Below are 17,478 nucleotides of genomic sequence, written 5' to 3'. Positions count from 1 at the left end.
AGAAATATTTCTTCACTTCCTTGGCCTGGTTTGTGCGTAAGCCACACCACGTTTGCTAAAGTCTGTTTATAAGCTCACAGCAAGCAAAGTCATTGTTAAGAAGTTATGGCAGACAGACATAATATAGAAAACGTAAAGAAAATGCAGTCACTATTTCTGCCACAATAAACAAGATAAATAACTTAAAAGGCCTCGCTTTTAAAGAATAAAACTTAAACAAAAGGTTAGAGCGAGATTAGTAGAGTTAAAAGAATGAGTCTGCCGCACTAACTGTCACCGCAGGACTCTAACCAGGGAAGGGAAAACTGTTCCCTCAACGCAAGTAACTTCAAAGGAGAAATTAATTGCTCTGAGAGGACAGCCCCAAATGGTATGTGCCTGGGTATGAGTTGTTTTTTTTTCTCCAATAGAGAGCAAGGCTATTGAGGGAGAGAGGGGGTTAACCCATTTGGGTGCATGCCTGCCATAAAACACTCTGTTTTTCCTTCTTCCTGCTCTGTTCTTTTGTTTTATCTTTCCTCTATATTTTCTTTCTTAGAATTCTTGCCTTTCTTTTCTTTTTTGCTTTTTTTCTTTCTTTCTTTTGTTTTCTCCTTTTTCCCCCTCTCTTTGTTTTTTCTTCGAGTTCCTTTTTTTTCCTCTCTGTTTTTTCTTTCAATTCCTTCCTCCCCTTTCCTGTACACAGCTACGGGTCTCTTATATAGAGCCTGCCGTGACCGATTTTACTGTTCTTGCCCTTTCATGGCCCTTGTCTGATATGGGAACCTTTTGCCAACCACTTATCGAGTCAATGGTTCTAACTACCACCATTGACCTGTGGCTTGTAGACAACGACGGTTCCTTTTCTACTCGTCCAGTGTGTACCCTCTCCCTCTCGGTCTCTCATGGCATGCACCCAGTGGTTCTTACCCAGCCTTACCTCTTTTGGGTGGCATGTCATCCTAGCAGGACTGTGCCCACCGAAAGAGCCTGGGCAAGAAACACAAGAATAGATTTCCACTCCTCTCCCCACCACCAGACCGTGCCCTCTCCCATGACCTTACCTTTTCCCATAATTGCTGGGTATAGGCTGGTGATGCCTAGGTCGTACGCATGCTTTACCTTCTTGATGTTTCATACGTTTGCCGAGGTCTGAAAATGGGTGTGCATATCCTGCCGTGCGCTTTTTGGCCTTTTCTGGTGTGGATTGCATCTCCGGCAAGCCAACGTTTATGACTTGTCCCTTTCTTTGGAGAGTTGGGCCTTGTTGGATCATTGGGCCTCCCTTTAGTTTGGGTGTTTACTTCGTGGCTTGGCATCTCCTACCATACCAGATTGTTATGCCTGTTGCTTATCTCAATCCTGCCGGACCCTTTTGGGCCTGCCATGTGTTTTTCTTCTTAGTTTTCACGCCTATCTTTTTTATGCAAAAGGATTTGAGCCTTTGTGGGCCAAATGATGTTGACTAGATCAAAAGGGTCTTGGGCCCAATTTATTTTCATTTGCCGAAGCCATCCTGCCAGAGAACTGTATCCTACGGCAGATCTGTATTCTGCGGCAAACTTGTATTCTGCGGCAGATTTGCGTTTTGCAACTTACTGGGCTTTCTTCTTCATGGGCTTTTGGATATGGATTCACAAAATTGGGCATCAACAGCTATTTACAATTCTTGGGACATAGATAGAGTGAAAGTAAACATCATTTTGGGCCAAGGAAGCCCAGTCAGTTAACAAAACTCTCTCTTGCCAGCTGGGAGGCCAAAAACCATTTGTGACATTTACAGCTCTCTTACTCCCACATAGGAACAAAAAGTGGTTGAATCCCAAGCTCCTAGCCTTAACTGCTGCCTTAATCATTACTTCCTGAATGGCTATAGAGATTAACTTCCCAGTACAACTGGTAATCGCCTGCATAACAACAACTCCTTGAATGCTCTTAGCTTCATAGGCAAGCCCAGTCCGATTATGCCTCTTCTCTCTAACAGTTGCAACTTTGATGATAAGCTGCCAGGGACCACCAACTTTAGAATCAACTTTATGCTTGGACAAGCTGCAGTGGGATGAGGAAGATAAACATCTAAAAGCCTCTTTGTACCTGAACAATAAAGATTGGGAAGTCAGAATTACATCTAAAGGATTAGGCTGCTTTCCTTCATGGATAACAAGGTTCTTGTGAGTCCATATTGTCTAGAGTGGAGTGAACACAGTTTGCAGAAAGCGCATGCTGTCCTCACTCATATTCCTATGTTGATGTAATAGTTTCCCAACCCATTGCTGGACAGTCAGACCATGCAGATCAGAGGTGTGCAAAGCCAAAGAAGAACCATACCAGATAGCTCTAGCAAAAGGGCATGACAGAAAGAGATGAGATGAAGATTCATCCCCTCCCTCAGACATTGGGCAGGAGCTATCAATAGGAATACCCCTACTTTTAAGGGTAAGATAAGTGGGGAGACTATCACGGAGAAGCCTCTATACAAAGGTACAAATTTTCAGGGGAACTTGAACCTTCCAAACCAAATGCCATCTGTGATTCCCTATAGAAATCCTATCTGCTTTATCCTTTAACAATAACTCATAGGCCTTCTTAACTTGGAATTCCCCAGAAATTGAGTGTTTCCAAACTAAGTTATCTGTAGCTGAACCATTTCTAGAAAGAGGTATCTGCAAAATCTCATTCCTAAAAGGAGGGGGATATAAGGCTCGGATAAGGTTAGGTTTCCATGTGTGAGTATTATTGTCAATCAAGTCAGTAACTGATCCCTGATGTAAATTGTGGTGTCTAAGAACATGATTCTGACAGGGATACCAAGCATTATGATTATGGGGAATCTCTGCACCCGTACCAACAACCCACCTTCCTTCCTTTAATTTGTTATTTTTAGGTGAGATGATACTTCTCTAGAACCATGAGTGGTGAGGTTTTGGTGAACAGTCATGGATTAAATTCCTAAGGAAATATTTAGCTTTAAAAGCCCTAGAAACAAGAGTTTGTGGATGCTGACTTATCCTCCAGTATTGTTTAGCTAGCATGGCTTGATTCATCGATCCAAACTTCTTCAGAACTAGGCCCCTATCCCTTTTAGGTTTACAAATCTTTTCCCAGCTGACCATGTGCATTTTCCTTTCAATTGGATCATGCCCCCAAAGAAAAGCTCTAGAAAGGGCATCCATTTTATTACACACAGTTTCAGGTACCTTGAAACAAGAAAGGTAAAGAGAGGCATGCCAACTAATTTTCTGTGTAATAAAGTCATAAGAAGTTTCCTAATTGGACCTCCTAATCCACTTGTTGGATTATTGTCATGTTCAGCTTTGCTTAAATAATTTCTTTCTGCCGACTCCACTCGTAAAATTATATCAAAATTATGACTTTGGCCTTTTGGATCTGGTTGATTACAAACTTATTTTAATTAAAAATTTCCCCCCCAAGCATGGCTTGGGTCTAGTTCAGAATAGCATTTCAACTCAAATAACACAACTCCTTTTTAATAATTTTAAAAAAATTATGTATTTTAGATTTGTTAACTTGATTCATTTTAGATTTAGAGACTTGGTATGTGTGGGTGCCCGAGAACCGAGGATGAAATTGAAGGGTTGTAGGATTGGTGTAGGAATGCCCCAGGCCATGGGCCCGAGGAAGAAAGCCACCCAAGGAAGGAAACAGATAAGTCAAAAATACTCTATAGTGTTCTAAGTAGGAGCTGGAATCTGAAGAAAGTAGAAGTCAGTGGACGATAGAGAAGCTTCTAGCCTAGAGCAGCCTGTTGCATCCGCATTAAATGGTGGGCAACAGCTTTATCAGCCGCATTGATGAGGAAGTGACCTGAACAGTGTAAACCACAGCTAAGCAGATTCCTTCCACCATCTTCTTCAGATGTGAAAGGTAACAAGTGTCAAAAAAGGAGAAAGGTTAGGTGAAAATGGATGGTGAAGATGTGATGGAGGCAGAAGTATATAAGGAAATGGGAGAGCACTGAAAAGAGGGGAGAAAAAGAGAAAAGAAAACAAAAGGAAGAACATTGAGAGAAGAGAATGAACAGTATTACTTTTGATACAAACCTAGTCTCCTTGGGAGAACTTGTGGAGAGCCTAATACTCGTTTGTTTCTAAATACAAACCTTATATTTCCATGTAATTGTCGGGCAAAGCCCTCTGTTGTTATTAGTTCCCTCCTCTTACAAATTTTATTGATTTGGGCTAGGGTTGAAAGGCATAACCCATTATTCTAAGTGGGCTTGGTGTACAAATTTTCTGGTCCTTACAGTATGAATTTGATAGTTTGATTTATTTTAATATTTTGATAGTTTTTTTTTTAATATAATTCAAATATTAGGCTATATTGTAATATTTTCTTTTCAATAATAAATTTAAATGATTCAATGATATTTTTTTTATTAGACCTTACCAAACCAAATGGCTCTAATTTGACCCTTACAGGTTGGGCTGAGTTGAATTTTAAAGCTATTTTGGGTTATGTTAGTTTGGCTGAGAAATTTCTCAACTTAATGAGGTCAATATAGAATAAAAATTTTCTCAAACCTAAGACAATCATGTACACACTATGTTTTTAGTTTGGTTGTGTCATTTTACTAAAAGCAATCATTTTAAATTTTATAGACTAAAATTGTTTACAGGCTATAAAGTTTAAAGACCAACTGTGTATTGGACCCTAAAATCAAAAACAAAATATTTGCTTGTGCAATGTTAGGATATTTTAAATACCATGACTTTGAAACTATATAGAGACTTATTAAGCCTACAATTTAATGGATCAAACTATTGACCAATTGAACTCACTTTAGGTCCTATTTGGTCTATTTCTGTTTGTCCAGGCTTATTCAGTCCACTTCGCTCTATATTTGGTTCACTTTGGTCTATTCAATCCACTTTGATCCACTTCAATACTATTCAGTCCATTCTATCCACTTTGGTACTAACTGATGGAGCTGTAACGACCAAACGATTCTCGCGATAATAACTCTTTATATAACGTATTCTGAGTCAACACTACTCCGTCTCTCTGTAAACGCAATTGAATGAAAATGACAACAGCGAAGAAGAAGTTGATGTCATCGGCGCCACGTAGGGGCGAAGAGGAAGCCACAGAAGAGTTCCAAGACGATAACGATTGATGATTCCCTTGTCGAGGCAACTACCAGGTCTCTATTTTGTGGGTTTTCTTTTTGTTTGTTGATGATTTGTGTTCCCGTATCTAAAATTTCTGGACTTGCTGTATCCAATATCCTTTGTCTTCTGCAAAAGACTGCACTTTTTTCTGTCCACAATAAAGAGACCACTTAAAGAGTTTTGGCTTCTAACTCACTAGCATAAATGAGGGAGAGACCATTATAGTGTCAGAAGACCATTATAGCTTGCATCTTCTAGGGTGGATTTCCTGTAAGTGTATATTGCCAAAATGGCCCATCATCAGCAAAGAGTGAGACCAGGTTTACTGATGAAACTGTCGTTATCAAGTTCTGGAAGTCGTAAGATGCTTTGTCTTCTATGCATTCAATTTGATTTGGAAACTATGCTATTTTGCTTTCTTCGGGCAGAATTCCTTTATTTTATTTTTTATTGACAGTATTGGTTGGTTGTTAATATGATTGAAGCCTCGGTTTCATAAAGTGTGGTTATATATTTGAATCTTCCTTGATTGTAGATGTGGGGGCATTTTTTGCTTCAAACGAAACTCATGTGTACTCCTTAGGAAAATTTTTGCTTTTGTCCCACATTGGAAGAGTTTCCTTCCTCTTAGCACCTTATAAGGCATGAACCAATGGAATTAGAGTACCACTAGTTTGGTTACACCTTATAAGACATGAACCAACTTATAAGGTGCGAAGAGGAAGGAAACCCTTCCAATGTCCTGTGACACAAAAGCAAAAATTTGCCTAAGGAGTACACATGAGTTTCCTTTGAAGCAAAAAATGCCCCCACAATAAAAGGATCCTTTTAATGTGGGGACATTTTTGCCTCAAGACCAAGAGTTGCACTTTGTAATTTTTTTTGGCTTCAAGTCCCACATGGGAAAGAAATGCTTCCTCTTCATACCATATAAGGGATAACCAAGTGGATAAAGAGTACTACTAGTTTAATTAAGGGGAATTTTTAATTAGAAAAATAAAAGAAGTTGTTGATCTCCAAAGACCCGTCAGCTCTATTATGCATATTGAAGATATCACGCAAGATGAAGCCATCAGTCTCTAAGCTGAATACAGTAAGCTGAAGAGTAAGCTGAAGGCAGTAAGCATAATAGGAAGCTAATGAAAACAAGCTGAAAAAATGTTAGAAAGTCCACGAAGCTCACCGCATAGCCGACGAGTTGACGTTAGGCAATGAAGATGGGTAATTACAACATATCAATTTCTGGAATGAAACCTCGTCCCCAAGAAATAATGAGCTATCCACATCAAACATTGTAATACTTTCTCTTTTTTAAATTATCTAGATATTAAAAAAAAAAAAAAAAAAAAAATAATACTTTCTCTTTTTTAAATTATCTAGATATTAAAAAAAAAAAAAAAAAAAAAACCCAACCCATTTGAATATTTGGGTTAAATGGATAAAGACCCATTTGGTTATTTAATTAGATGAGTCTAAATGGATAAATCCACTAATAACCACTAAACTCATTTAAAATTTAAATTTAAATAAACCCACAAAAACCTACTAAATCCTTCTAAAATCTAAAACTTAAATAAACATTATAACCTTCTTAATCCAAAACATTTGACCTCAGTCACACTTTCCTTAAACACTTTCCTTCTAATTTTCTCAAAGCTAATGAAAACAAGCTGAAAAAATGTTAGAAAGTCCACGAAGCTCACCGCATAGCCGACGAGTTGACCTTAGGCAATGAAGATGGGTAGCCGACGCTAATAAAGCTGAAGGGAGTAGGCGAAGCTGACGACCCTAACGTTACTACCTGATAAGGGTAAAATTGTGAATGTGAATACTCATGAATATAGTATCGTGAAGTAACATTCAAAATAGACCCGTTGGCCTTACTTGTCATAAATGGAAAGCTAACACTACTAAGCTGAAGGGAGTAGGCAAAGCTGATGACCCTAACAAGATAGTAGGCAAAGCTGACGACCCTGACAAGGGAGTAGGTGAAGCTGACGACCCTAAAGCTGATGGCTCCAATGTAACTTGGTCATCACGCATGAGTATATAAGGAAATGTCTTGTTTTACACGCTTAGTGTTAGTCTCCTACAAGAAAAGGATTCCACAATATACACTCATGAAGATTCCTATAAGGAAAAGATTTCTAACCCAAGAAAGAGAGGTCAACCCTCTACTACTATAAAAACCCCAACACCCTCACAAACCAAGGTACGCATAATTACACCCTTTCTAGCACTCTAGAGTTGTAAAAGGTTCTAACTTGACCTTCGGAGGGTATTTGGCCGGCATCACACCGGTGCTCTCTGTTAGGTCTTCTCTTTTCTTTGTGCAGGTGACGCTTCGAGTGTACAAGCATCGTGTGGTTCGCTGGTGATATTTTCAGCATCATCAGTAGATTAATGAAATTATAACATTTTCTGTTTTGCTGTCAATTGACATTTTTATAGCTTATGCGTCATTCACCGCTTGAAGTTATAGTTTACTAGTTTACGTCTTTGTTTATTTGGTTCTCAATAATATCTTTACTCCTCTATTTTCTTAAGGTCCCTCCCCTTGGAGGCGGGCCATCTAAATCCATTCATAATTGAGTTTGAGATATAATACATCTTTTGTATATGCAGTTTCTTCAACGAGTGGTATTGACATCGTCGTGGAACCTCTTCCACCTGCCATGGCCTACAATGTTTTCCGTAACTTAAACTTCTTCACACACATTTTCACTCAATTCTTTGATAAGTTTTGATTTCTTTGTGCATTTTATGGGTAGCAGAGAAGAAGGAAATAGTACAATTTCTATATAACTAGACAACATCGTCACTCTTAAATAGTTTTGAGAATTCCTTTTTAAGTCCCCGCCCCCTCCCCTTTTCACTGAGCCTAGAGTTGTGGTATATCTGCATCATAATGAGTATGCTTGTGAAGCTTCTGAATCATTTTTAATGCATTTGGGGTTTTCAAGTCTATAATTTCATTGTAAATAAAAGTTTTAATGGGTTTGATTCCTACATATTTTTGGACACAAATATAAATTCAGGGAGATAGTTATTTGTCTGTCTATATCTCAAATAAATATATGACCAGCAAATTACTAGATAGATATTAAAATATAATTGGTTTACAGAGATTCTGAATGTCCAATCAAGTATTTTATCTTGTAAAACTTTTAAGCTCAGAATTGGCTGATATTGCACCTGAACCTCTCAATCAATATTTAATCTCGGACATATGATTGCATCCAAGTTCATTGAGGATTATGTCATGTGATCAAACCTTTGATGGAACCCAAAATAAAATTTAGTAGATATATGGCATTTAGTTTAGTGCTTTTGATGATGGGTCTTCCTATTTGACCGATTCAATCTTAAGATTGTAATCCAAATTTTCCAAATTGCGTGCCATGATATGGTTTTTGAATCTCTTGAGAGAGAGACATAGGCAGAGAATTTCAAATATATTTGGACCTATCTTTTTCAATATATTATGTAACAAGTTATAAAACTATCTATATGTATTATTTAAACAAGTCACATGACTTGTTAAAAAAGTCATATGACTAAACAAACATATAATGGGCTGGAAAAGGGGAGCATATCACCTGCATATTTATAATGTGCAATTTCTGCAATTCAATTTAGTTTGTCCAATTTTTCTATAAAAAAAAAAAAAAAAAAATTTAGTTTGTCCAATCAAAATTAAATACAAGTTAACTCCATCTCAACAAAACTAATATAATTTTTTTCTTCTCAATTAACTCAAGACTCTCCCGTCCATCTTCTTCTCATCACTCTCCCATTAACCCCAATGACCCCTCTCGCCTCTCTTGCCTTTCAATCCTCCATAATATCCAAACCCAAACATCCCAACTGTTCAAACCCACACCAATTTCCTTGCTTCTTGATGTGTGGGTGTACATAAATCTATATAATATCGAAAATCCAAAGCATAACATTTATTATTATTATGCACCGGTTGAATCACATCAACATAGTATTTCAGTCCATTTCGATCAACATAGGTCCACGTCAGTCCATTTGGTTCAATTTGGTCCATTTTGGTTCACTTAGGTCCATTCAATCTATTTTGGTCCATTATGGACTAATTGAACCTTAAATTGATTCTTTTTTAAAGTTGCCATTTTCGGTTTTGAGCTTAAAAATTCATTTTTCTTTTCCTTAATATTTAGATTGAAAAGCATGAAATTTTATTTTATTTTATTTGAGCCTAACTCTTTAGTTTTCAACTTTTTTTAAAAAAAGAAGAGTTCTTGTGCTTAGAATTAAATGCATATTTATGTATCACAAGTATAAAATCCAAAGAGAGAAGAATGTGAAATATTTTGACCAATTTATGAATTTTTTTTTTCAAGATATATACAACATCTAAAAAAAAGTTACAATATCAAGTACTATAAATAAAAAACAAAAAGTCGATATGGAAAATATCTGTGAATTATGGGTCTTGTTGATCCACTCTAATATCGATGACAAGATAACTTTATGATTGCTAAGATTTTCATTTTTCAACAAGGTTGTGCACACCAAAAGTGAGTTATACAGAGTCAGACACTTGCCTTGCTGTCTCTGTGCCGCATGTCCATACGGTCCACTGTGGTTTGGCCTTTATGTTCACGTATAACATGTCGACATTCTGATCCCAATCCCTTTTCTACTATTTGCTGAATTGATCCCAATCCCATAAGGGAAATCTTGTCCAAATTTGACTTTTAACATGCTCCAAGTTCTTCCATTCACTTCAATGCAGTCTGGTCCTCGCACATTATGTCACCTGGCTCTTGTCACTTTATGTAGACCGTCTACTTTTGGATTCTGGAATTCTCTTTTTATGTTCTATATAAGTCGAAGCAGAAATTCAATCAAATATCTACTTGTCCTAAACTATAGCTATTGTAAGGTTTTGATTTTCGAACTAAGCCCAAAAATGAATGGGATCTTGGCCCAACAGATCTAATACAATAAATTTGTAAAGAGTGGGTTAAAGAGCTAGGTTTTAGTGCATGGATAACAGTTAAAATGAGTTTTTATGTTGATCGAACAGAATGAACTAAGTTTATCAAAGAAAGTTTGTTATCGGCATAATCCAAGAAGCTCTACTTTTGTATATATTAGGTGACAATGGTTGCAGGAGTTCTTGAGATCGCCATGATGCTTTCTCCTCTATGGTGGGTCTTTCCTATTATATAGTCCTCTTTAAACGATCTTGACATTCCACTTGTTGATCATCCAAGCCTATACTTGAGTACTTGTCCCATCAGACGTCTTCCCAAACCTCCTGTGAGTTGCAGCAATCAAGGTAGCACTGTTCAGGGGTCATTTTCTCATTAATACAGCCAGAATGTTAGTTGTGAGCATTTAATGCGAATGTGACAGTTTCTCCTTGAATTGCTCTTCCACCATGCTCCCATAGCTGGCCCATTGCACTCGTCTTTCTTTTTGGAATGCTCTAGAAGGCTACCTTTGATAGCGTGCCACTCTTCCCTCCTACGATCTTGGTTGGCCGCGGACAGGATTGTCCTCGGCGATGCTCCTCAGCAATTTGGGCTTTCTTTGTTCATCCTCGGACATTCCTTCCTCCTCAGCGTGGGCCTTGGGCTCAGTATGAAATGGGCCGAGGTCGCCAAATTCTCTAGCTCCACAATAGCCCCTCAAAATCCTGCTGTCTAGATCCTCGGACAGAGAGGAGGATTTTGATGTCCTCAGATCTTTGTCATGGCTCGTCAAGTCTTATCTTCCGTTAACACCAGAGTCTCTTCACCTGCCCAAGGCACGTTCTTGGCGCTTCGGTATACGGAGCGCACCCTCATTAATATCTTTATGAAGTGACACAGATCCAACAGTTGAGGATTTCTTCGGAAATTGGGCAGGAGTTATTTCGCTTGTAACTCTTTCTTCGAATTTCGTGCGAATTAATTTCTGCTAGATTTCGCCTTCTATATAAGGCACTTTGGGGGAATCGTTCTTTCACATTTATAAATCCTTGAGTTCGGCAGGAACTTCAAGTTCTCAACCCTTCAGGCATTTCCAAGGACCTTGCCAAGATCGTGATCAAGGCCTAGGGAATGAGATGACCCTAGATAAAGGCAAGGGTAAGGAAACTAAACCCCTTTCAGGAATCAAGAATGCCGCCCAGATCCTGGGCGATGCAGTTGAGGCAAAGGAAGCAGAGGCCAAAGATGTTCCTACCTTTCAACCGAGCAAGAAAGAAGACCCTCCTCCTTCAGCCAAGAACCGAAGCAGGCGTAGATCGCATCAGACTTTCGGTGCGACAAAGTTTGGGTCCCACCTTGATGGCAGGACATCTTGCAGTTAGGAGAAAAGGGGCCCATCAGGCGCTTCCGCCTCTTCTTCTTTCTCATCGCCGATACCATTTATACTAGCTCGATTGCTGCTGGGACAAGATTGCGAATCTACCATTCCCATGGGCTTTCTCTTTTTATAGTTAGCTATAAAACAAGCCTGTCTTAACCTCTCTTTTTATAGTTAGCTTTAAAACAAGCCTGTCTCAGCCTCTCTTTTTATAGTTAGCTTTAAAACAAGTATGCTTAAGCCATTTGGTGTATGATGTACCTTTCCTTTATTTAATAAAAAGGGCTGCACTTTTTACTTTATGAATTTGTCATTTCTCTGCAGTAATTATTTAATGTGTGTGTTGTTATTTTTCCCTCTAATGGGACTTGGAACTGATGTCGTTGACAGTAACAAAAAGTTGTCGCCCTGACTTTAACAAAACCGACAATAGCACCCGGCTGCTAATTTTAAATAAGTTAACTATGTAAGAATAATCAAGAGCATAACCATGTGCTCTATACCGTAAACTGTGCAACCATGAAAGGATGTTGGATTTAAAGTAAGTCATCCGAGGGGACCATCGTGCATTAAGGCTCTGTTCGGCATTTATAATGACGTCATGGCGTAGGTTTTCCCCAAGCATCTGGTCCGAGGATTCAGGCATGCCTTAGGTTCTATTTAAGCACTTGTAAAGAGATGTCATAGCGTTAATTTTTCCAAAGCATGTGGTCCAAGGATCTGTACGACACCCTGATTCTGTTCAACCCTTAAGTGCTTGCCAAAAGTTATTAGTTTCCCATAGGTTTGTGATCCGAGGAGCCATGCAAGACCTTGGTTCTATCCAAAACTTAGAGAATTGTCAAAAAGTTGTAAGTTTCCCCATATACTTGAGTCCGAGGACCATGTAAAACCTTGGTTCTATCTAACACTTATATAATTGTCAAAAGTTATTAGTTTCCCCATAAATTTCTGGTTCGAGGAGCCATGCAAGACCTTGGTTCTATCCAACACTTAGATGATTGTCAAAAGTTGTTAGTTTCTCCATAGACTTGAGTCCAAGGACCATGCAAGACATTGGTTCTGTCTAACACTTAGATAAGCGCCAGTGTGTGTTAATTACCCCAAAGCAGGAGGTCCGAGGACCCATCATAGCTAAGGTCCCATTTAGCCACTTCAGTAGATTAGAAGATATCAATATATACTTTCCAAAACTAGCCCCGCCGCAGAGCCTCCTTGAATCGCTCTGCGTTGCTGCCACTTCTTCTAATAGAGGTTCAGCTAACTCGACCGCCAGGTTCGCGAGGACCTGACCCTAGACAGAGGTACGGGGCATGTACTTGATGTCAGAAGCCTCTAGAACTTAAGTCCGAGGCTTGAGTCTGAGGACCATATAAGACCTTGGTTCTGTCTAACACTTAGATAATTATCAAAAGTTGTTAGTTTCCCCATAGGCTTGAGTCTGAAGAACATGCAAGACCTTAGTTCTATCTAACACTTATATAATTGTCAAAAGTTATTAGTTTCCCCATAGTTTTGTAGTCTGAGGACCATGCAAGACCTTAGTTCTGTCTAACACTTATATAATTGTCAAAAGTTATTAGTTTCCCCATAGGTTTGTGATCCGAGAAGCCATGCAAGACCTTAGTTCTGTCCAACACTTAGATAATTATCAAAAGTTGTTAGTTTCCTCATAGGTTTGTGATCCGAGAAGCCATGCAAGACCTTAGTTCTGTCCAACACTTAGATAATTATTAAAAGTTGTTAGTTTTCCCATAGGCTTGAGTCTGAAGAACATGCAAGACCTTAATTCTGTCTAACACTTATATAATTGTCAAAAGTTATTAGTTTCCCCATAGTTTTGTGATTCGAGGACCATGCAACACCTTAGTTCTGTCTAACACTTATATAATTGTCAAAAGTTATTAGTTTCCCCATAAGTTTGTGATCCGAGAAGCCATGCAAGACCTTAGTTCTGTCCAATACTTAGATAATTGTCAAAAGTTGTTAGTTTCCCTATAAGTTTGAGATCCGAGGAGCCATGCAAGACCTTGGTTCTGTCCAACACTTAGATAATTGTCAAAAGTTGTTAGTTTCCCCGTAGGCTTGAGTCTGAGGACCATGCAAGACCTTGGTTTTGTCTAACACTTAGATAATCGCCAGTATGTGTTAATTCCCCCAAAGCAAGAGGTCCGAGGACCCGTCATAGCTAAGGTCCTATTTAGCCACTTCAGTAGATTATAAGATATCAATATATACTTTCCAGAACTAGCCCCGCCGCGGAGCCTCCTTGAATCGCTTTGTGTTGCTACCACTTCTTCTAATGGAGGTCCAGCTAACTCGGCCGCCAGATTCGTAAGGACCTAACCCTGGACAGAGGTACGAGGCATGTACTTGATGTCAAAAGCCCTAGAACTATCCCCTATTTAGCAATCCTCCCCGTATAATCCGCACTTCGAAGTATAAACCTGAGCAAAAGCTGAGCTAGGACAACAGCTATGTGTGCCTCATGTAATGTCTTACTCCGCATAGTAAATTGGCCACCATAATGGCTTTCCCTAAGGACTCTGGTTGATGAGGGCCTGATCCTATCTTAACTACCCATTGTACTCATTATCACACATGTTCTTCCCACAGACAGCGCCAATTGTAAGGTCTCGATTTTCAAACTAAGCCCAAAAATGAATGGGATCTTGGCCCAGCAGACCCAGTACAATGAATTTGTAGAGAGTGAGTCAAATAGTTAGGATTTAATGCATGGATAACAATTAAAATGGGTTTTTATGTTGATCGAACAGAAACAAACTAAGTTTATTAAAGAAAGTTTGTCATCAGCACAATTCGAGGAGCTCTACTTTTGTATATATTGGGTGATAATGGTTGCAGGAGTTCTTGAGATCGCCATGATACCTTCTCTTCTTTTCTCCCCCCCCCCCTTCTCTATGGTGGGTCTCTCCTATTATGTAGTCCTCTTTAAACGATCTTAACCTTCCACTTGTTGATCATCCAAGTCTGTACTTGAGTACTTGTCCCATCAGATGTCTTCCCAAACCTCCTGTGAGTTGCAGCAACCAAGGTAGCACTGTTCAGGGGTCATTTCCTCATTAATGCGACTAGAATGTTAGTTGTGGGCATTTAATGCGGAGGTGACAGTTTCTCCTTGAATTGCTCTTCCACCATGCTCCTATGGCTGGCCCATTGCACTCGTCATTCTTTTTGGAATGCTCTGGGAGGCTGCCTTTGATGGCGTGCCGCTCTTCCCTCTTATAATCTTGGTGCTCCTCGGCAATTTGGGCTTTCTTTGTTCGTTCTCGGACATTCCTTCCTCCTCGACGTGGGCTTTGGGCTCAGTATGAAATGGGCCGGGGTCGCCAAATTTTCTGGCCCCACAGCTATCTATAGTTCTCAACCCCATTTCCTCATCCTTTTTCTTTCTTTACCTACAGTTGTTTCAAAATGAGCTGGTGGTGGCTTAGATCCATTAGAGCCGCAAAGGTATAATTATAAACTCCCACACTCTATATATACACGAACACATATGCTATTATGAATTTTATACAAGGTACCAAACACTAAGTTGGTTAAAGCAAGATCAATAACAATAACCATAAAAACAAGAAGAAGATAATATCTTTCTAATACTTTACTCTAACTCTTTCTTTATGTACATTATAGAAGAAATCCGAGGAAGATCATGAAGCACCACGAAGCTACCGAAGTGTAGGCTTAGTGATTGGTGTCACTGGCATAGTGGGCAATAGTCTAGCTGAAATGTTACCACTCTCAGATACCCCAGGTGGGCCTCGGAAAGTTTATGGTGTGGCACGTTGTCCACGCCCAAACTGGAACAAAGATTACCCTATTGAGTACATCCAATGCGATGTCTCTGACCCCAACGAAACTAAACCAAACTTTCCCAACTCACCGATGTGACCCACATTTTCTATGTCACCTGGGCTAGTCAGGCCACTGAGGCCCAAAACTGTGAAACCAACGGTATCATGTTCCGTAACGTGCTACATGCAGTTATCCCCCATGCGCCAAATCTCAAACACATCTGTCTACAAACAGGTATCAAACACTACACTGGACCCTTTGAAACCTTTGGCAAAATCGAATACCATACCCCACCTTTTACTAAGGACATGTCACGTTTGAATGTGCCCAATTTTTATTACACTTTGAAAGATATTTTGTTCGAGGAAGCTAAGAAAAGAGAGGATTTGACTTGGCCAATCCATAGGCCTAATACAATATTTGGATTTCACCTTATAGTCTGATGAATATAATCGGGACACTGTGTGTTTATGCGGCTATATGTAAGCACGAGGGGTTTTCTTTGAAATTCCCGGGGAATAAAGAGTCTTGGGAGTATTACTATGTGGCTTCGGATGCTAATCTTATTGCTGAGCAACAAATTTGGGCTGTGATGGATCCTAATGCAAGGAATGAAGCCTTTAATTGTAGCAATGGGGATGTGTTTAAGTGGAAGCATCTTTTGAAGGAGTTAGTTGGGCAATTTGGGATTGAGAATTATGGGTTTGCAGGGAGTGAGAAAGTTAGCTTAGTTGAGTTAATGAAGGATAAAGGTCTAGTGTGGGACGCGATTGTGAGAGAGAATAAGTTGCAACTTACAAAGTTGGAGGAAGTTGAGGCTTGGTGGTTTACAGATTTGGTGTTGAAGGGAGGGGATATTATGAATAGTATGAATAAGAGCAAGGAGTATGGATACTTGGGGTTTAGGAACTGCAAGAAAGCATTGGTTGTGTGGATAGATAAGAATAAAACTTATAAGATTGTGCCTTAAAAAGAAGGAAATGTGAATATCCTTTTTTGATATGGAATGTTTTTGCTACTGTTTGATACAATAATCATCCAAGGGAAACATGTTTTAAATCCTTTTTCTCTTTGTGTTTACTTTTGTGTATGTGTACCAATTTGTATGTTTTAAATCCTTTTTTTTCGTTGTAAATTTTCCTATAATGACATGTATGATATGTGTAATGAAATGTATTTTCCTAAATAAGAAAACAATACTATTGTACATACATTACTTTTTTCCATACCGTTAAGGTTATAATTTGTGATAAGTCTACCATTAATTTTATACAAGCCCTTCGCTAACACAAAATGGTCACACCAATACCAACTCACCGTGATAAATTGTGAAGTTATGTGTATCTATGTCTATGTGGTAATATAGAAGGCAGGCAAAGGTTTTCAGGCCCAAGGGAGGTTAGTGTCCTAAGTCACGCACATGGACTTGACAAACAAAAGACCATGTTACTTAAATGCAAATCACACTATGATGCCATTGTTGCCAGAGTAAAGACTTCAGCCAGTAACTGATAATGCGCTTGAAAGAAAGACACTTTCAGATTTTCTTCATCCATTAAATGTATTCCATAATTGTTAGAAGCTAAGGAATTACCTTTCCTCCATCATAGATCACCTTGAGGTACTTGCTTCCCACTAGAATTACAGCTCTTTTGAATCCATTCTCCTCTTTGCAACCAAACCAAAGCCTATCTAATTTGCTAGTCTATCGACATGCATTAAACAAAACTTTAGCAATGATCTTATTGATCACATTCTTCAAACTCAATAGGTCTGTAATTTACTAAAGATTCAGGATTGTTGGTTTCAGGTTAAAGGATTTTGGCAAATGAGCAGAATGTAGAAAGCTAAATCAGCTACGCTCAACAAGTTGATAAAAGATAATGCAGAAAGAATTTTTTGTGATGAAATGATTTAGTTATATAGGGCATGATTCAAATAAATGTAAAGAAAATTAGATAGAGAAGTAGATTGTTTATTTTAGAGGATAAAGCTTTGTGAGCGTTGCACATTCCAACTGTTCGAGTGAAATAGTTGAATTGTAGCTTACAGCATGCTTTCCGTACATATGAGGCCGATGTAAGATTTGAACTTATTTATGCTGGACTACTTAAAAATTCTCTCTTTTTATGTGTATGAGAATTGAAGTGAAGACTTTCTCTTAAAATTAGGGCTAATCCATACACACTCCTTGTGAAATTGTATTTTGAAAACACGATTTTAGTTA

The 17,478-nt window shown here is 38.7% G+C and overlaps 1 pseudogene; it reads left to right on the top strand.

The window, feature by feature from the left end:
- Positions 1-14,821: 14,821 nt before the first annotated feature.
- On the top strand, positions 14,822-16,266 carry LOC112031722 ((S)-8-oxocitronellyl enol synthase CYC2-like; annotated as a pseudogene).
- Positions 16,267-17,478: the final 1,212 nt, after the last annotated feature.

This window comes from Quercus suber, unplaced genomic scaffold (assembly GCF_002906115.3).
Source record: "Quercus suber isolate HL8 unplaced genomic scaffold, Cork oak 2.0 scaffold_25, whole genome shotgun sequence".
NCBI classification, from domain to species: domain Eukaryota; kingdom Viridiplantae; phylum Streptophyta; class Magnoliopsida; order Fagales; family Fagaceae; genus Quercus; species Quercus suber.
This window is presented reverse-complemented; position numbering and strand designations above follow the sequence as displayed.